Source organism: Cavia porcellus, unplaced genomic scaffold, assembly GCF_034190915.1.
Source record: "Cavia porcellus strain 051 isolate PalLab524CR breed Dunkin Hartley unplaced genomic scaffold, mCavPor4.1 scaffold_16, whole genome shotgun sequence".
Taxonomy (NCBI): domain Eukaryota; kingdom Metazoa; phylum Chordata; class Mammalia; order Rodentia; family Caviidae; genus Cavia; species Cavia porcellus.
In genome coordinates, this window is record NW_026947499.1 from 21,649,844 (window position 1) to 21,671,296 (window position 21,453).

Genomic DNA, 21,453 nt, shown 5'->3' on the forward strand with positions numbered 1-21,453 from the left:
TTGTTACATTATTATGATCTTAAAAGAATGATTCTCCTAGTACAAATCACAGACACAAAAGACTCTCTCTGACAAAAGAGGTACAAGCAAAAGAACAAAACTTCCTTGTCAAGGAACAAAGAGCAATGATTATATAAGTGAAACCAGTTCACATGTATCTTAAAAAGCAGAATAGAAGATAGATGATCAGGAATCAGAGGTTCAAATAATTTCCCCAAATTATCTATTCTATTGTTTTAAAAGGAATAATAATGATTGTATATATATATATATATATATATATAATATGATATATAATATATATATATATATATATATATATATATATATATATATATATATTTGAGACGTGTCTCACTGCACAGTTCAGGTTGACCTTGAATCACTTTGCAGCCACATTGGTCTTGAAGTTGCAAATATTCTGCTTCAGCCTCCTGAGTGCTGGAATTACAATAATGTTTCACCAACTGCAGCTTAAAAAATATTTCAAGGTATAGTATATATATATATATATATACGTATGAATATGATTTCTGCTCATGAGTTCTGAAACAGTTTGATTTTAATTTCTTAAAAATCACTTTGCCTTTCCTTTGATTATGTCTATTTACTCATTTCCCATTTGTTGGAGAATGTGTCAAATGACTCACCACTGGGATTTTGTTTGTTTCAAAAGCTTCACTACAGAAATACTTTAACACCAGGGTCATTTTAGTTGGGGTGGCTCGGGATGGCCTTTTCTCATTTAGCTTATGATTTTCCTAGTGATTGACAGGGTGATTTTTAAACTTACTTCCTAGGCATTTTAAAAGTGCAGGATTCAACACAAGAACCTTAACAATGTGAAGTGGTACCTGCTGATAGCTTCTTTGTTTTCTCTACTAATTTTCCACTGAACTATTCCATAAGCATTGGACACATTTCGTTTGAAAGCATTTAGGTTCAGATTTCACTATCGGTTAAACTGTGTTAGACTTGAATCACTTGGTATGTGGTTTCAGTCTGCTGAAAGTCACGTGAAGTGTCTCATCCCTGTTACCCTCTACCTTAATCTTGCCCTTTGAACTTTTGGCACAGTGTTGATAATGGCTTCAGGAATGAAAATGCATGTCTGCCCTGAAGTGACCCTCAGGAATAAGGGAAAAAGTGTTTGCTATTACACCGTCTGGTATACAAAGCTCATCTAAATCTATACTGGCTATAAACTCAATTCCAATTGAATCATTTGGTTCAGAAACAAAGGACTGAGCCAATGTGGATCCCTTCTCTACCTCTACTTGCACTATTTTGATGGCTCATATGCCCTGAACACGTAGATACTCAGACTCATTCTTTGACTTCCTACCCTAAGATTTGTTGGTTCATGTAAGGGCTAAAGAAATCTTGTTTCTCCATTGATGATGAATAAAATTACTACATTCTTACACTTTTGATAAGAAGAATTTTCATGGTAGCTTCAGAATCACTGAATGCCTTACACAGATTTGAGAGGTAAGCCCTCTGGGGAGAGAGGAAGGGGTATGTAGGAGAAACAGTGGCCTTTCAGAGAGACAGGATGAAGATAACCACCATGCACATGGTGCAATGGTGCACATGGACAATGGTGCAAGGGAAGTACCTTCCCCTTTGTGTCATTCAACAGGTCACTCCCTATTGTCCTGCATCATAGAAGATACAGCTTCGTGAAACACAAGCCAGTATGTCTGCAGAGGTTTTTTTTTTTTTTTTTTTTTTTTTATCAGAAAGTGACCTCAGGAACTGAGCTTTTCAAGAGATTCATGTTTAAAGCAAACTTTGGAGGGTATTTTTTCTTGTGATATTCCAAATTGGCATCCAACTTGGTTCAAAACCTCCAGTCTGACAAAGGAATAGAGTCCTCAGTTCACCTATTATGAGTGCTTGAAATCCCTCAAACTCAGATTCTGTACTGCTGAAGGAAGAAAACTACATGCAGATGGTACCCATGTAAACCATTTTGTCACCAGAGAAGGTTTCTGGTTGTTCCCATAGTGGTGATATGCAACCTAAACCCATCTTAATTGTAGAATAATTGAAGAATCAAAGACTCCCATCAAGGTAAAAAAAAAAATTTAGTGTGTGTTAGTAAGGGATTAATTAAATTAAAGGGATTTATTAAGCAGAAGTATAAACGTACACCCTCAAAGAAATTGAGTGCACACTCGATAGAGATAAAAAGAGGCATGGATTAGTTTGGAGTTGGCAATACATATGCCTTTGGTGTTTAAATCTGTGGAATTTGTGCATGCGTATGAAGTTGCTTCTTTGTCTTGATTCATGAGAAACAGAATGACTCATTCATAAGATAATGACCCATTTTACAGTTGAAATACAGAAACCCTAAAAGGTTTTTGATGGACCATCTAACATATTTTGCCTAAAAGGTTTTTGAACCCTCTTAATGTGTTCCCTTGAGATCAGGTTTCTGCCCTTTGTCAGTAAAGCAGTTTTCAGACATAAAGAATCTTTAGGAAATTTTGGGTATGATAAGAAAAGCATGAACATACCTAGAGAATACGGATATGGATGACCTTAGGTAACTGTGACTGATTCTTGGAGTTGCAATCTTACAAATACAAATGTTTTAATCATGATTTTCATTGTATCCCTTATATCTGTCTGTATGTCTTTTAGCCTACCTCCATTACACTCAGCTGTCAGTCGGGGCTTGATGTAGTCTAAGCCCTGGTGGATCCTTTTTTCCCTTTATTGTCCCACAAAGTAATTCTCTGGCTCATGTTTCTCCCATATGTCCCAAACCTATTCTCTTATACTGCACTTTGCAAATGGGTCTTCAGGTGATTACAAGGCAGCGAGGCTAGTTCTGTGCCTGAAATTCCTCCTGAATCTGTGTTCCCCCTTACTGATTCATATTTTGGTGCCACACACAGTGAGACACCGGTAGTTTGGGGCAGTTCTGCCTGTAAGGAAGGGGGAGCTCTTTGGTGTGAAATATCTAAGTATAGAATTCATGCTCTGTAGACTGCCGTCCTGCTGGGATGGCCCATTTTCTCTGATTAGGACAGCATGAAGAGTCTGATTTCCTATTTTTTGGTCAAGATAGACATGGCAGAACTACATCCTTTCATATTGTTTTAAAATCACTGGACCACCAAATAAAATTTTAGAGGTCATCACACGTCATTTCTTTTTCCTTTTTTTTCATTTTTTTCATTTTTTTTTTTTTTTAATTGGGACCGGGGATGGAACTCACAACTGCCTACTTGGAAGGCAGGTGCTTATGCCGCTGAGCTAAATCCCAAGCTTTTGTCTTTTTCCTTTTTATCTGTACCGGGGATCGAACTCGCGACTGCCTTTTTGCAAGGCAGGCGCTTACGCAGCTAAGCTAAACCTCCAGCCCCTCATTTCTTTTTCCTGACAGTCTAGCAATATTGATGGCAAGTTAGGATGATAAATGCTGTTACTTTGTAGTGCAACCCAATTCTACTTACTGTAGATACAAGTTATTGTTACATTTCAAAAAGGTTTCCTAGTGTAAGTTTCAGGGCAGGTTAGGGTTTTAGTACCACTTCTCCATCCATGGGTGTCACTGTAAGGAGCACTGCTGTGCCAGATGCAACAGTAATAGTCAGCTTCATGCTCAGGCTGCAGCCCAGAAATATGCAAAATGCCTGCATTGTGTGAGGTGTCTTTTGAACCAGAGACGCAGCTGGGGATGCCAGAACCCGGTTGCTTTCCTGAGTCTGAATAGCTGTATAGGAGAAACTGGAGAGGGCTCCCTGGCTTCTATTGGTACCAGTATATTGTGTGACTACCAATACTGAAGTCAATTCTCATGGTGCAAGTAAGTCAGGCAGCTGCTCCAGGAGATGCAGAGAGTGAGGAGGGTTCCTGCGTCACCAGATCCTGAGGGAGGGAAACTGCAAATACAGACCATGCTGGATTAGAGAGACAATGATCATGCTAACATTTTGCAAGAATCATAGCAGGAGACACCTAATCAGGTTGTGAAATTGCAGCAGTTCTTCAAGGCCTGTTCTTACCTGAGCACTGAGAAAGGAACAGGAGGAGAAGAGGAGTCCAGGCCATGGTGGAAACAATTCCCAAATTGAAAAAGTGGCTTGAGTTCTCCAAAGGCTCCTTTTCTTTATCAGGCCCTGTGGGAGGAGTTATTCATGAAAATGTGTCACCTTCCTGTCTGACCCAGTCCCTTCCCAAGCTTGGATGTGGAGCTCAGCTCACATCACAAAACAAGGAGGAAGAAAATTTGATTTCGTTTTTGTTAACTCAGAGACCAGTAAGCACATAAGATCTGTCCCACAGACTGCACAACTTCAGACTTCTGTGATTTTATATACTCTATGACTATCATAGATTCTCACCCCTAGGAAGAGTCTTGTTTATATATGTTTACATAACTTGCTTTATTTCACTTTTATTTTAGTATTCAGATTCCTCTATCAGCAGAGGATAGAAAATGCTCACTGCAGTATTCAGGGATAAAGTTATTGGGCCCTTCTCTGCTTCCCTGTGTGGAAATCTATTTTTATTTTATTTTCCACACTTTGAGATCATTGCATGTGGAAGTGATTTACAATGGGAGCAGTCCAGATTTATCTTGTGTGATGATAGATAATAGAGGACAGGATCATGGTCTTCTCTCTCCTGGGAAATACTCGGTTTCATCATCTGAGTGAGCATCCTATCATTTCTTATACAGTAAAAGGATAACAGAAGAGCTGATACTGGAGAGTCTTTCATGAGTGCACTGTGAATGCCTTTTCACCAAGGAAATCATATCCCTATAAGATAACCTGTGACAACTACACATAACCAAACTCACTCTGCTATGTGACAAGAAACTGTGGAAATAGATTACAGTATGTAGATATTTTCTGAGTTCATGGATCTGATTGGGGATTAAAAAAGACGAATTACATTGCTCTCTAGGCAGGTGTCAGGAGGCTTCTTCTAAGCTGATGGTCAGGACAGTGGAAGAGAATTTGGCAGAGCTTATATTTGCCAGAATATCTGCTGGAGCTTTCTTATGCATGTATCACTGGAATCTGTCTCCACTGCTGTATTCTGTCCCACAGTGATGGTCAGAATCTTCTTATTTCTGGATGTTCCTGGATACTCAAGTACTGATCTAGGCCCGAGTGGAAAACTAAGAATTAATCAGAGATCATCTCCTATCCACAAACCAGAGCATTACTGTTCATAACATCTCGAGCAGAGAGCACTTGATTGGGCTCCACAATGTAACCTCTATAGGCAATGCTCAGGGGAGAGATGAGTGTGATTTTCTGTCCTAGGAAGACAAATGGAAGAGCCAGCTAAAGCAGAACAGCTGAGTGAAGAATTCTGGAAACACAGATGAAGCATATGCAGAATAGCCAGACCAAGGTGGAATCATCCAGACCTTTTTCTTTGAGATCTCTGTGCTGAGCATGAGCTCCTGATACTCCCAGGCTATCTGCATAGGGCAGTTTTGGCTTCTATTACAAGTGAGTACCTATAAGGGCTCTGGACAGATGTGGGAAATTAAGTGCTAGTGTTAACTGATATTTTGGGACCATGTATCTTTTTTCTCTTTGCCCCACTAATGCAGAACGAGATGATGGAGAAAATAGTCAAAGAAACAATAGATGCCATGTGCTATAGTTATGTGTATCTTAGTGAATTTTGTGAAGTCCAAGTGTCTCCTAGTCCTATGTTTCCTGCCAGCATCTCACTTAGCACCCCAAGTACATGAATCACAGTTGGGCTTGGTCTAACATCTCACTATTTGTCCATTTTAAGAGAAGATGGTGCCTTTGTTTTTACCACCAATATGTATCCTGTGCAAAGTGTGAGGCAGATTCACAGACATGGTGAATATGGTGAGACAACATTCACACACAGTAAATAGCAGTAAATAGGTTTATTATTTAGAGACACTCCAAAAAATCCACGAGAAATGTATTTCTCAAAATGAGAAAATTCCTCAAGTATTAAAAAAAGCTGCCTTGGGAAAAGAAATCATGAATGGTCTTGGATCTTTTTGCTACATCTAAAGGATGCAAAAAATCAGATTGGATAGGGTTCTGTGGTAGACGGGTTGAACTCAGTGGGTTTTACCTAGTACACTCCTGTCTCAAGATGTTGTGTTACCAATGTATTCTACAGATGTTCTTCAGGACTAGAAGGGAGAAAGAGAACTGCACAGCATCAAAGACTAGGGAATTTTGTGATGGAATTATCTTCTCAAATGAAAGGGTGACACTTTACCCTTGAGTCTGTAACTGGGAGAGTCTTCTTGATTTCCGACATGGTCACTACTCATCTTTCATTTGGTCTTTATACAAAGCACTAGCTTTCTTCTTAGCAGTACTCAACTCTTTAGCAGTCATACCTCTTTTGGCTCCATTTTTGCTCAAGGTTCAATTTGAGCTTCAGTTTTTTTTTTTCTTAATGTTTTTCTTGCTCTGTTTTTGCCCTGAAAATCTGGTAAAAGAGGTTACTAATACTTATGCCCCAGCATGGATATTGGGCTGTCTTGAAATTTCCTCCCACAGGTCAAATAGCCCACCATACTTAAGCTCAATGTCCTACTCAAGTCTTAGGACATGGACAAATTATAGACAAATATTTTGTGAGCATAATCCAGGTGAACTTTGCTATAAATGTGAGTACAGTCCTTGTTTCCATTGGAAAACTCCTGAGCCTGGTGATTACCATTTGTATTTCTGTGAGGATCCAGGTATTCTGAAATCTGAACAGAATCAGCTGTTTCCAGCAGTCCAGAGCTTTTAAAGTCTAGTTTTCCAAGCCTTTCCAAATTCCTCTCTTAGGTCATTTTCAAAACTTTCTTAAACACATATTCAGTTATATCACAGCAACAATCCCACTTCCCTGTTATCCATTTTTTAAATAGTATTTCCATTGTTGTGAAACAATACGTGACACCCGCATCTTCAAGGAGAAGAAGTTAAATTTGGCTCATAGTTTTGGGTATTTCAGTTTGTGGTTAATTTGTTCCAAGGGAGGAATGACATGGCGGAAGTGTGTAGCAGAGCAAACCTAGTCGGTTCACGCATTGCAGAATCACAGCAGGGGACCAGTGCCAAAGAGGAATAAGTGAGACAGCATATGCAGTGTTGAGGAAACTATGTCACACATGCTACAGTAGGACATTTTTAATTATTGAAAGCTCTAAAAGGTCATTACTGATATAGCATAGCCAAGGCCACCTACCCATAACTCAAAGAGAAAGCAACAAGGATGTTACATATTTCTTTATTCAATCAAGTTGCCATATGAGGATTAACACAAGTCTCTGACCAGGAGAGACATTTACTAAACAAAGGATAAAGATTAAGGGTAACTGAGAAGGCAGTGTGGAAGTGTAATGGGAAGGCTCTTATGATCAGATATTTTATATGTCTGTGTGAAAGCACCACAATGAAAATCAACAAATTATTTAGTTAATAGGAACTATTTAAATATATATTGTATATATGAATTTTAGAAGTAAAGGTATGAAGCTATATAATGCAACAACCACAGCAATTACATTTCTTCTGTAACAATCTTGTTATTATTTTCATCATTGCTATTTCTGTTATAGGTATTACCATTATTAAGGTTTTATTTTTTCTGGTGTTCTGGGTGATTTCTTAAGTCTGGTTTCTTTATATGTGTGGTTTCTGGGTGTGTTCAAATGCATTGATGGTTAGCTAAATGCTGTACATATATTGATGTAAATGCCCAGACTTGGCCAAAGGCCTTGCATGCTTGAAGACACTGCAGTGTTCCATAAATGTATAACCTGGCTTGATCTCTCCTTATTTTGTAACAGACATTCAATTTAAACCAGAGAAACAAGCCTAACCTTCTCATTTACTACTAGAATATGTACAAAAACTTAAACTCCTGAGTGTGATTCTGTTTCTCCAAGAGTATTCTAGGGCTCATAAACACACATTGTGTACCTCTTGGTGATAAATTTCAGTTGTCAGCTTGACTGGATTTAGAGATACCCTGGAGACATTTAACCATATCCTCGATAATTAGGCTTTTCCAAAGATGACTGGCACACTGCAGGGAGATGACCCATGCTGATTGAGGGTGACACCTTTCTGCAGGCTTGCAGCCCAGGTGCAATGGGAAGTGAAGAAGAACATTTACTGCACTGGAAACCATGACTGTTCTTGAGTGTGTGTGTCTCTTTTTGCTGCTGTCTCTCATGGACATCAAATTTAAACTTTTTCAGACTTTCAGTGTTAAATCATATGAGTTACTTTCCAGCGAGAAATGCAAACTCAAAGTTTCTAGGAATATTCCAGGCCTTCAATCTTAGAATGATACTGTAACATTGGTCCCTTTTATTCTGGAGTTTGCAGCATCTTGAACTGAGAAGCTCCTGCCTCTGCATTGTCCTGACTGTCATGATCAGTAAAAAATTAAACAATAGCTGTTTGATTAATTTATGCATATTATTTTATTCATTTTTCTCATTTAGTGAATTTGAACCAATACAGTTGTTCAAATGTCAGTCTTCCTTTTCCCGGTTTGCTCAGCCTCTTGGTCAGTCAACTCTGAATACTGGCTTAACAGTAACAGAATGTTTATTGATCCTGTTGATTATTTTGAAAAACAAATTGAAGTTTCAGCTTCTTAGTGAAAGAAGCCACAATCTATATATTAGGACAAATGTCCAAAACTGAGGCTTCTTCATGAGCAGCCATCCATAAAGACCAAATAAAGACATTTCTCTAGATTTGGAGTTTTTGCAGGAAGTCCAAATGTGTTGTTTGCATCTGCAATCAAAAGTATTCTGTTGGTTTGTGTACCCGGACTGAGATTTCAAGATTTCTGTGACCTCATCAAAAACAATAGTTTTCCAAGTATTTAGCTCAGTGGTGCAGTGCCTTACTGACAAGCATGAGGTCTGGAGTCCAATTCTGATACCCTTGCCTCAAATAAAAAATAAAAGAGAAAATACTTTGAAATAGATTTTCTGAGGCTCTTGCTACACCTCCAAAATGTTTCGATGGGCACCTTTTTTTAAAAAAATTTAAAAATCTTGATCTTCATGATTGGGACTCTCCAGGAGACTTTATTGGTTACATTTTTAAGTCTCAGGTTGATAGATCATTTTATATCAATTGTCATCTTCACTGTGTTGGAGATAATTGTGTTTTTTTTTTTTGTCCTTGACTCTCAAAACACAGCTATTGCCCATTCCTTTCTTGCATATATTTTTATCATCTCAGGATTTATGTATGCTTTTACTCTTTTGATGCTCATGAAATTACAAAAATTGGTATGTGAGAATTCAGTTTATAAGGATGGCAGACCAAGTGAACTTTGATGTCAGTATGTGCAAGTATATGCTTAGTGAACGCCAATGTTTGAAGACAGAAAAATCATGTCCTTTCACCTCATATTCTGACAACACAGCAGACCAAATATGGAAACAAAATTTGTTCCATTTTTCACATCGTCAGTATGTAAGTGCTCTCCATAGGATCCTGACTCAGTAAACTAGCTATGAGTAGCTATTCAACAGATCAACTAGCAGAACAGAGATATTTTGAAGTCAGTTTTTCAAATGTTATTTCTGAGTTTTATGGCAGCCTCGTTAAAGAGAGAAAATGGTTTTCATCCCACTTCCCCATTTGTCTGATTAACTGTGTTTTAACCATATGACCCACCAATGTTGTAACCTGCACCACAGATGTAGTCAGCTTCATCCCCAGAATTGATATTGGAGATGGTCAAACAGGGGTCAGTTCGAGAGCTGGAAACTGAGGAGCGATCAGGAATTCCATCTCCTTTATTGAAGTTTCCCTCACTGTTAATCCACATTAAATGCTGAGGGCCCTTCCCTTGGTACCGCTGCAACCATGCAATGCCATAGTGTTTATATTCACTGTTGAGGGTGCAGGTTAGCTTGGCTGAGGCTCCGAGGGAGGCAGAGAGAGGGTGACTGAGTCAGCACAAGCTGGGACAGAGACCCTGAAAACACAGAAACTCATTATGGTATGGAGAAAGGAGAAGAGAAAAAAATATTTTTGTAATGAGTCTGAAGGTGTATTAATTGAGCTATATTAATTGAAAAATCAAGACATGGTTCTGACCTCTGCAGTGAAAGATGACAAACAAGAGGAGTGGGGTCCCAGCCATGGTGCAGACACCCCAGAGCTCTGTTCAAGGAGGCTCTCTGCAGGTCTGTATAATATATCCTCAATCCCAAAAAGAGACAGATTTCTCTTTATTCAAATTATCTTCTCTTACCCTAGGCCTATTTACAATCAATATCTGGGTTTTTTCCTAAGAAACAGGCAGAAACTACACTGAGCTTGGCCTGAAGCTCTGTAGGAGCCCACAGGGACATAGCTAGTGGCCCAAACTATCCCTCAGCAAGAACAAGATATAAGTATCTGCTTTCCTAGTTGAGAGACCCACAGATTTCACAAAAGCAGGAATAGTGTTCCCTGCTGCCCAGGCTCAGGTCCACTGTGTATGTGAAGAGATCACTGATGTCTGCTGCTCAGACCATAACCTTAACTACTGCCTGCCTGTGCCCAAGGGCAGAATGAGTCCTTCACCAAGGGGTATCCCCTACCTCGTTTCCATCTTGGATTTGTACTTGAGCCTGTTTAGGTGGAAGAATCCATTCTATCAAGAGTTGTCTAGGAAGATGCACCTCTTATACAGGCTCTTCTTGAATAAGCATTAAATTAGCTGACAACCTAGACAGTTCATAAATGAACTCAAATGTCCTGCTGTTCCTGATACCAGCCAAGCCCCACCACCACCACTTTATCTCCTCTCTCTTCTTGGTTCCTGAAGAGTCTGGCCCATAGTGGATTATTGGTAAGTGTTTGGGAGAACAAATGAGAACAGTATATGACTCACTGGATCAATGAGAAAACAGAAAATATGAAGAAAAAATGCTGTATTGGTCAGCTTTCCCATGAGTGAGAGAAAACTCCTCATACCTGCAAATTAAAGGGGAGCTTTATTTTGGATCACAGTCTCAGAATTTCCAGCCAGTTCCTTGGCTTCAAGGGAGAAACCTCATGGTGGAGGGCTGTGTCAGAAGAAAGCTGTTCTCTTCATGGTGGCGGGAAATGGAGCACGGGGAGAGGTTACCTGAGAATAATGGGCCAGGAATAAGATGTGGTCCTCAAGTTCACACCAGCATGAACCCAAGACGTCTACAAAGGTACACTTTACTCTCCCACTCTAATCAATTAGGGAGTCCAGATGGTTATATCTGTTACAACCAAAGATATGACCTTGGAAATCTAGTGAAGTAGGGAATTAGAGAGGTTTCCAGAAGAAGACTGAGGGTAAATATTAACAGCAAAAGAAGGAATCCCAGAATGTATTCAAGACCCGATGATTAAGATACATTTTACACAATTTATAAGGTCCTTAGATGACTTCTATGCCTACTAAAACTGAGAAGTACTGTTATAATGCAAGTTTGAGACACTGCTATATCTCTGACATAAATAGTTTCACATGGCTTGGTGTATTTTATTTTAACATCTAAGAATTAACAGTACCCTAACCCTAAGCAAACTTTGGAGGGAATTTCTGTTAATAAAATCCCAAATTGACATCCAACATTGTTCAAAATCTCCAGTGGTTCAAAAGAATAGAGTAGTCAGGTTACCTGAGTTCTTGGAAATCCATCAAAGTGAGCTCCCATCATTCCGAGGGGCATTAACTGTATGGGAACCATAACCATGTAACCCCTTTGGTCACCAAACAGGTTTCCAGGGGTTCAAAAGTGGTGAGGAAGATCCAAAAGCTGCTTTAGTTGTAGAATAAGCTGCAAGTTCAGTGACACTGGTCATGGTAAAAGAATATATTCTATAGGACACTAGGGAAGCTACGGAATTTATTAAGTAAAAACATAAAAGCACATGCACAAAGAAACTGAGTATAAACACTTCATAGAGAGAGAAAGAGGCATGCAGCCTTTTGGATCAGGTAATACATATGTGTCTGTGTAAACCTGTGAAGGCTCTGAATGTGCATGAAGTTTCTTGTTGGTCTTGGTTCATGAGAAACAGGTTGACCCATTCATAAGATAATGGCCCATTTTACAGATGAAAGACATTAACCTTGACGATATTTTTGATAGGTTATTTAGCATGTTTTGACTAAAATGTTTTTGCACTCTCTAAATCGGATTCCTTAGAATCAGATTTTTTCTGTTTATCAACAAATAAATTTATAGACTTAAATTATCTTTAAGAAACTTTGGCTGTGATAAACCTAGACAAAAAGCATAAATGAACATAAGGACTTCTGATACTGACAACTTTGGGTAACTTTGACTAGTTCTTGAAGTTAAATCTTCCTAAAAGTACAAATATTTTAGTTTTGATTTTCTCTGTCTCTAATCTGTCTCTGTCTCTAATCTCAAGATACTCAGCTGCCAATAGTGGCTCAATACCTTCTAGCAGTGGTATATTCGCTGCTTGTCTCTTTCTTGTTCCACAATATGGCTTGCTGCTCCCAAGTCCTTCCCATATTCCCGAAGCCTACTGTCTTCTACTGCATTTTGCAGCTGGGGTTTCAGGTGATTCCAAGGGAGCCAGGCTAGCTCTGTACCTGAGATTCCTCCTGAGCCTATGTTCTCCTGCACTGATTCATATTTTGGTGCCACACACAGTGAGACATGGGCAGCATGGGGCGGTGTTATCTGTGAGCAAGGGGAAGCTCTTTGCTGTGTTATCTGTAAGTATGTACTACAGAACCTCGAGACTATTGTACTTCTGGGATGGCCCATGCACTCCAACTAGGAGAGCAAGAAAAGCCCCATCTTATTATTTTTCAAAATGATAGTAGTAAGACCACATCCTTTTATATAATTTTAAATTCATTGTACTAGAAACAAAAATTTATACCCATCACAGATTATGTGTTTCTCCTGAGATACTAACAATATTTTTGTAATCTGGGGTGGTGAATGCTGTTACATTTTAGCTGATTCCAAGTATAATAAATGTAAATATACTTTTACATTTCAAAAATTGGGTCATTTTATAATTTCCAGGGCAGCCTGGAGTTTTTGTGCCACTTCTCCACCCATGGGTGTCACTGTGATAAGCACTATTGTACCACGTTACACTAATAGCTTCATCCTCAGGCTGCAGCCCAGAAATATGCAAAATGCCTGCATTACCTGGGGTATCTTCTGAACCAGAGAAGCATTTGGGGATGCCAGAATCCGGTTCCTTATTGGGTCTGAGTAGTAGTACAGGAGAAACTGAGGATGACACTGTGGGTTCTGCTGGTTCCAGTACACTGTGTAACTACCCACACTGATATCATTCTTAAGGAGCAAGGAAGTCTGTCTGATGCTCCAAAAGATGCAGAGAGGAGGATAGTTGAGTCGCCACAGGCTGGGAGAAGGAACCTGCAGAGAGATACATGTGGGTCTCTGGAAACAAATCCGAATTACATTTTCCAGGAGCTTTACAAAATTTCATGTGTGGGTTGAGCACTGACATCTGGTTGCTGAGGCCTGTCTTTACCTGAGCAGTGAGAAATCGGGAGAAGGAATCACGTAGTCCAAGAGATCTTTGATCCCCACCATAGGACTCGGTTGGCCCAGACTATATTTTTTTCATCCCCTGGTTCTGAGAGGAGTTGTTCATGCAAGTGTGTTTTTATCATTAGTGCACCCGTCTCTTTCTGATCTGTGGTGCTGGAGATTATTTCCTAATGTGCAGTGGAGTTTGAAGATTTGTTTCCCTTCTTGGGAGGAAGCATCTGCTAGTACAAGACAAAGCCCTTGTCCAAGATGCTCTGCCAAGGCAGAGGAGACATAGCTGCTGCATCCCAAGCAGTAAGCCAGGGCCCAGCAACAATGAGTTTTTTGTTTATTTGTTTGAATAAACTGTTCTTACTGAGCACCTGTCTAGGGACCACTGTGCAGGCCTTCACGTCATAGCGCCCCCTTCTGGTCATAAAACCCACTCCACACCACAGCGCAGAAGCTGGAGAGTCCACCTTTTTTTTGCATCATACCTGTGTACAGTTCACATATGTTCTCATTTCTAAATGCTGCGATCAGTAGATTTTGATGTATTACTGAGTTTTTTACCTCCAGGAGGGGTCGTGGACTCAGGAAGGTTCAACAATGTTCACAAAGGACAATTTAAAATGGTAGTTCTTCCACTGAAGATGCTGAACATACCCTTGTATTATTTTACTGGCATATAATTTAATATATATATATGGTTTTACGTTTCATAACTTGTGCTGATTAAGGAACTGTATTTCAGTTTTTTTCTCATGTAAGCAGGTAGTTAGATGTTATCAGCCTGAGAGATGGGGTAGGAAGGTCTAAAATTAGCGTGCTTTGTCAGTTATAGTTATGAAAAAAGAAGCAAAGGCTTTAATGTATGATACATTTATAATCATTTGTTAGATATCTAACTCGAGTACTCCCACTAAACACAGTGACATTTTAATGTGGTACATTGTCCTTATTCCACCTGACACTTGGCAATCTGACTTTATATTTCCAAAACAAGTCACATAGAATTCCTGGGTGCTGTGACATCCAGGAACTCAATATATCTAAAGATTTTACAAAGCTCAATTTTTCTTTTCTGTTATTTTTTCATCAGTTCCTTTTTCCCTCTTCTCTTCTTAATGGCTCACCCATGTAACGTGTTAGTTGATCCCCTTAATTGTTTTGACAAACTCATTGAGGATAAAGATGTTTAAAGAGGCTCTGTGTCAGTTAAAAATGTGACCTAAATATCATTAAATATAAACATTAAAATGAATTTACTGAATAATCACAAGATAGGAGAAGTGCATAATAACGTGAAAATAATACATTTTCATGTCAGTTTTACAAATGTTGAATATTGCAGATTAATCCCAAACACAATTTCCAATTTTATATTAATTACTTGAATATTGCATTTCCATTTAGTGTGAAATAAATCACATGAAGTATTTTAAATTATAATAAGGTGGGCAAGTCATCCCTATTTACTTGGACTTTCTAAGCTTCAGCACAAAGATTATAGCCATAAAAGGCTTTAGTCCTGAGCTAACTAGCAAAAATGCTCAACAAATGTAGAGGTTTTAAAGAATAGTGCTTACAGGCCTATAATTCAATGAAAATTAATTAAAATTTAATTAATTAATTTAATTGGACTTAAACTATTTAATTTAATGGATATAAAACATTTTTCTTTGTCAAAACAAAAGACAACTTGCTGCTCATGTGTAGCAATAAACAGGTATCTTTTTTGTGAATTATGGAAATGACTTAGAAAAATAATTATACCAAAATGTATTTAAACTGATAAGCTATTGTACCTTCCAGATATACAGTATGTACCATGCTTAAACATGTTGAAATTTCATTAAAATGATATAATAAAGACTACATTTTTCATCAGAGCGTGATTGTTTGTTTGGTAAAATCCAAAGTGATATAATTCCTAGCAGAGGAAAAATATTTGAGGCCTGAAAAATTAGCAGATCTAGATTTTACAATTTTTTGTTAATTATAAAATGGTTAAGTTTTGTTTTCAGAGAAAAAAATCTCATTCCAAATCAGGCACTGTTCTTTCCTGTCTTTCAGAACTCAAAGTGGGTGAAGAATCCCTGGAGTACGCTTCCCTTCCTCTTTCTCTCATGTGGACCACATGGAGGCCCTGAGAGAAGGGATCACCTGACATCAGCTTAAGGGTGCACGCACAGTCTCAGCCTTGGCCAAGGGCTGGTTTCTGTTGTGGGTCCTCCTCTGACTCTGCACTGTGTGTCCACCTCTTTGCACCAGCCAGCAGTGGCAGTGAGCCTCCTTCTCAGGATGGGCCTCTGAGCAGATCCAGGCAGATGTGTTCCCAAGGAGGGAGCCTGAAAATTGAGCAAGCATTCAAGAGTGTTTGCATCATCAGTCCATGTCTTTGGGGCTGGGTTGGGTTCTCTTGGAACTAGTATGTTTGTGGTATTTGTTGGCTGCGGCAGTGCTGGAGGCATAGGTGAGAATACACATCTCTCCTGGGGACATGAACAGTGAGAACTCCTGAATCACCCTAGCTGGAGGAAATGGCCTTGAAGCCCACACCATACTCATGTTTAGAATGAGGAAAGAAGATGGAAGGGCCATTCCAGAGGGTAGGTACTGAAATCTCTATTAACCTGAACACAGATTGAAAAGGATAAAAAGAGGAGTCCTTGCTAGGCTATGGACATTGGAAGGATTCCTGGCCTCAGAGTTGAAGCTGGACTTTCTAGTGATTTTTTATTTCCTACTGAGATCCAGACACACATGGGTTGTGTTCGTGTGGGGATTATATAAATTTGGCCCTTTAAAAGCTCTATCATATTGTCCCCAAGCCTGAGACTGTTAGAAGTAAGACCTAAGTGGCAGTGTGCTATGGATTTATTCCAAGTTTGTAAACAGTTGTTCTAACATTGCACAGGAACTAATTAGCAACTCTCTAGGATTCACTGAAGTGAAACCACTCGAAATTCCTTGAGTCTTCTCAAGGATCTGCAGCAAGTTCTGGAGACCTCCTGGGCTTAATGTGAGTGTCACTCATTTAATGAATAGCTCTTGATTCCTATTTGTAGCACTGTTATTATATTTAGACAGACTCGCATCCATTGCTTGTGTTTTAACTGCTCATGCTCATATGTATTTCTCTAGTGTTTGATGAAATCCTCCAGTGTCCATAATTCACTTTTAGCATGGAATGCTCTTAGTCTCAACTGAGTGTTTTGAATTAATAAAAGGAATTGCTTTCATGATCAACTGACTGATGAAGTTATGTATTTGACATGAGTTACATGGCTGGTTTAAGTGGCAATTACTTTACTAATTTTCTCTATAGGATTAAAGAAAATGGTTAAAGACATGGTTAGGGGTAAATGTGTTTTTTATTCTGTTCTGTTCTGTTTTTTTGTCATTGCAGTGGAGACTAAATTTGACCATGCAGATGGTCAGCTGTGTCTACATGATCAAACCTCTCAGAAAACTCTGCATACCGTATCTGTGTGAACATTCCTGCTTATCAGTGTTGCCAGCCCCATATCCTGCATTGTTTCTAGGAAAGGCTAGTGTTTATAATTCTTCTTGGAAGGGACAAATGGCCTCACTGAATGAATCTGGAGGAACTGCCTATCTTCAAGTTTGTTTAGATATATTCTCTGTCTAACAATATTATCTATCCTGAGAAGTAATCCCAGTTCAATGGGGAAGAATATAACTACAATTCAAAGGGTAATGTCACTTACAGTCTGAGAAGAGATATTACTGAGTTCACGGTTTCCTCATACTCCAGAGCAGGTTGAGAAATTTCACATCAGCCAGACTTATGTCCAGCCTTCTCAGAAGCAGTTTTACTGAACCATTTTCAGTGGAGCAACTAGACCTTACACAGAAGTGTCCAACCACTGGAGAATCAGCTTTGCAAAAATCTTTTAGAGCAGGAGACTTTTAGCAGTTCTGTTTTGTACCATGGCAAATAATCTGAGATGATGGGCAGCATGTAACTACAAACCTAGAAGTTAAACCAAATATTTCTTGATCAAACAGGTCATGCACTGCATTCAATGAGTGATAATTCTCCATTTGCTCATTCTCAATCTTTTATTAAAGTAAATACAGATACATTCTTAATGTTGATTCTGATCTAGGAGGCAAAACAAAATGAAAGGAGGCATAGTGGGCACTGGCTTTTACCTTATTACTCTACTGTCCAAATGTAGGTAGTTTTCTCATACATGTTGACAAAAATAACACTCTGAAGTGCATGCTTCAAGAAGGTTTATTATGGCGGCTGGGGATTTAGCTCAGCGGCATAAGCACCTGCCTTGCAAGCAGGCGGTCATGAGTTTGATCCCCAGTACCAATAAAAAAAAACAAAAAACAAACAAAAAAAGAGAGAAGGTTTATTATGTGACTTGAAAAGACTTAAACATGGAAAACAGTGACACAATATGTATATCTAGATATGCCTCAAAATCCCACATCCACTCACACCCTTGATGCCTTCCTGGCTCTTCAGAACTACAATTTTTATAACCACTAAAGAAACTATAGCAATTCCCGCAGTCAAGTAGAAGAATGAATAAGTTCTTACTATATTCACTGAAATGCATCTCTGTTGATTTCACACAGTGAACACTGGGCAGGATGTAAAGCTTTTCCAGGTGAAGTATCTTTCTGAGTTACAGCAGACCTAGGAAAAGACAAAAACATTACTTTCTCCCACATGTGGTGTCTGTGCAGAGAAACCTCCCCATGAAGCCCATTCCCTACTCATTCCAGCAGCTTCTTGCTGAAACTCTCTACTATTTTCGATTGTCCAGGCTTCCGCCCACTGTGCTCCCAATGAATTGCAGACCATTTTGTTTTCTATGCATGTCTGTTGAGTTCCCTTTCATAGGTTTTAGAGTGAAGGGATACACATCCTAAGGCAGGTAGACGGGCAATTAGAGCATCTGATAGCTCCAGGAAAATATATTTTATGCATGGTTGTTTCTTGTTTCATTGACTTTATTCTCCAGAAGGCATATAAAGGAAAGAGTCTCAGCTCTGGGCTTCGGCATTTTGACCATCCTGCTTATGTGGCCTAGTACATATTCTTGCAAGATAAAGCATTTGACAGACATCAGAAGATTCAGAAACATCCCCAGGCACATACAGCTATTTGATATTTGACACATGCATCAAGAATATACATTGGAGATTAGATACCCTGTTTTAAAAATGGTGTTGGAAAATTAGCTATTTGCAGAAAATTAAGCTTGTCCTAATATCTCTCACCATAGATAAACTAAAATCAAAATGGATTAAACATTAAACATTAGATAGGTCAAAATCATGGAAGAGAAACAATGAACTCAGAGGTAGCTATAGTACTTTAAACACTTGAATTCATAGGTGCAGGCAAGGACTGTTTGAACAGAACACCATTTAAAAATCAAATAACAACTCAAGTCAACAAATGGGATTATATGAAATTAAAACAGTTCTGCATACCAAAGGAATCAATGAGTACAGGAAAGATCCATCCAACAGAATAACGGAAACTTTTTACCATGTGTTCCTCAGACATAGAACTATCTAGATTATAGAAAGAAGTCAAAAAATTTAGGCCACCCTAAATAAAATAGCCAGTAAAGAAATGGACAAATGAAATGAATAGACACTTCTCAGAAGGGTAAATACAAAAGTCTGACAAACATATGAGAAAATGTTTAACATCTGTGCTCATTAGAGAAATGCCAATTAAAACAGTGCTAAGATTACATCTTACACAAGAAAGAATGGCAACAATAAAGACATCAAAGATTAACAAATGCTGGTGTGGTTTTGGGGCAAAAAGCCTCCCAGACTTTATGGATGGGAATGCAAACTACTATGACCATTATGAAACCAGTCTGGAGACAAATAACTAAAATTAGAAATTTTTTGACCCACTATTCCCCTTCTGAGTATCTTCTTCAAAGAGCTAAATATATCACATTGTAGCAATATGTTCACATCATTCTTTATAGCAACAGAATTCCTGATAGCTCAATTCTGGAAGTAGCCTGTATACACATCAACAGATGAATAGATAAAGAAAAATACTCATTGATTCCTTTGGTATGCAGAACTGTTTTAATTTCATATAATCCCATTTGTTGACTTGAGTTGTTATTTGATTTTTAAATGGTGTTCTGTTCAAACAGTCCTTGCCTGCACCTATGAATTCAAGTGTTTAAAGTATTATATCTACCTCTGAGTTCATTGTTTCTCTTCCATGATTTTGACCCATCTAATGTTTAATGTTTAATCCATTTTGATTTTAGTTTATCTATGGTGAGAGATATTAGGACAAGCTTAATTTTTTGCAAATAGCTAATTTTCCAACACCATTTTTAAAACAGGGTATCTAATCTCCAATGAATAGATAAAGAAAATATTCATAATGGAATACTACTCAGCTTTAAAGAAGGATACATCTGAGACATTTGTAGGAAAATGTATATGCCTAGAAAATAAAATGTTGAGTGAAATAAATAAGATGTGCAAGTTTAAATACAACATTGTGTCTCTCATTTGAATAGGACAAAGTACCAATAAAAAGGAAAATAAAGAATTGATAGAAGGAAACAAAGAGATGTTTTTCAAATGGGTGATGGTCCGGGTGAACTAAGATGAACGGATGTGGGAGGGAAGGGAAAGTAGAAATACTTGAGTCACTTTCATGTCCCCACAGTGAATACAAGAACTAACTCAAGAACATGAGCTAGAAATAATAACAATGAAACTGAAAATGCGGAAAGGGGATTTAGAGGAGGGAGAGAGGAAGCAGGGTGGGAAAGGGAAGGGGATTAAAAAGGAATCAAGCTGTCTTATGTAAATGCACTCGCTCTCTAACTTGAGTGTTACTTCTTACAGAGGCACATAATTGTAATTCCAGCAGGCAGGTGGGAGGCTAAGGCAAGGGGGATCACTGTGCCTTGGAGGGACACCAGTGAGGTAAAGACCAGTCTGTACTGCATAGCAAGTCCCTGCCTCAAATAGATAGGTAAGTAAATAAATAAATATTTCCTTCATCTACTGCAAGCATGTATTAATTAAAAAGAAAGCACTGGTAATATGATCCTGGTTACTATGTGATTATGGTAAACGGTGGCTCTTTAAGCAGGTGTAGGCTTTGGATGTAAAGGATGAATTTGTTCTGGATTTCTCTGCCTTTGATTTCCCATTCATATTATTATGTGGCAGTAGAAAGGTCCTCTCCGGACATTAGTGCCATGCTGCCAGACTTCCAGACACACACTAGTTCACACTGCTAATAATGTACCTATTCTGTGGTGTTTCATTATAGCAGCCCTAAATCAACTAAGATATTTCCTGTTTATAATTAAGAAAAATAATTCAATTTTCAACACTCACTAAAACTGAGTGAATCATGATATGAGATCAAGCAGGTCCTGTCCTCTGTCGATGACAAGAGCGAGTCACAGAGGACTCAATAGGTTTAGATTTAGGGTCCACCTATCTATATATCATCTAACTACCATCTAGTATCAGAAGAAACATGAGTAGCTGGTAAAATTTTTTCCTAAAAAATGAAAAATATTTTCCTGTACTACAGGTTGTCTCTGCATTCTATTTCACTTGTTTTGTTTGCTGCTACTGCATTTTTGATGGTTAATTTTGTGTGTGCGTGTGGAATTGGTGTTCAGAAATTCATTTCGTATGCCTGTGTCTCAGTGTTTCACCTCTTCTTGCATGCAGCACATTGTTTCTGTTTTGCCATTTAGATCTTTGATCCATTTTGATTTTAGTTTAGTACATCCTGAGTAACATGGATGTAGATTCAATCTTCTGCATGTGGATAGCCAGCAGCCTATATGCCTATGAACACATGAATGGACCAATAAAGTCTGATATTTATACTCAATAGAACACTAATCTGTCATTACAAAGGA

The 21,453-nt window shown here is 38.5% G+C and overlaps 1 pseudogene; it reads right to left on the bottom strand.

Annotated features, from left to right (window-relative positions):
- Nucleotides 1–9,660: 9,660 nt before the first annotated feature.
- Nucleotides 9,661–10,149, bottom strand: LOC134470773 (immunoglobulin lambda variable 4-69-like; annotated as a pseudogene).
- Between the last annotated feature and the right edge of the window lie 11,304 nt (nt 10,150–21,453).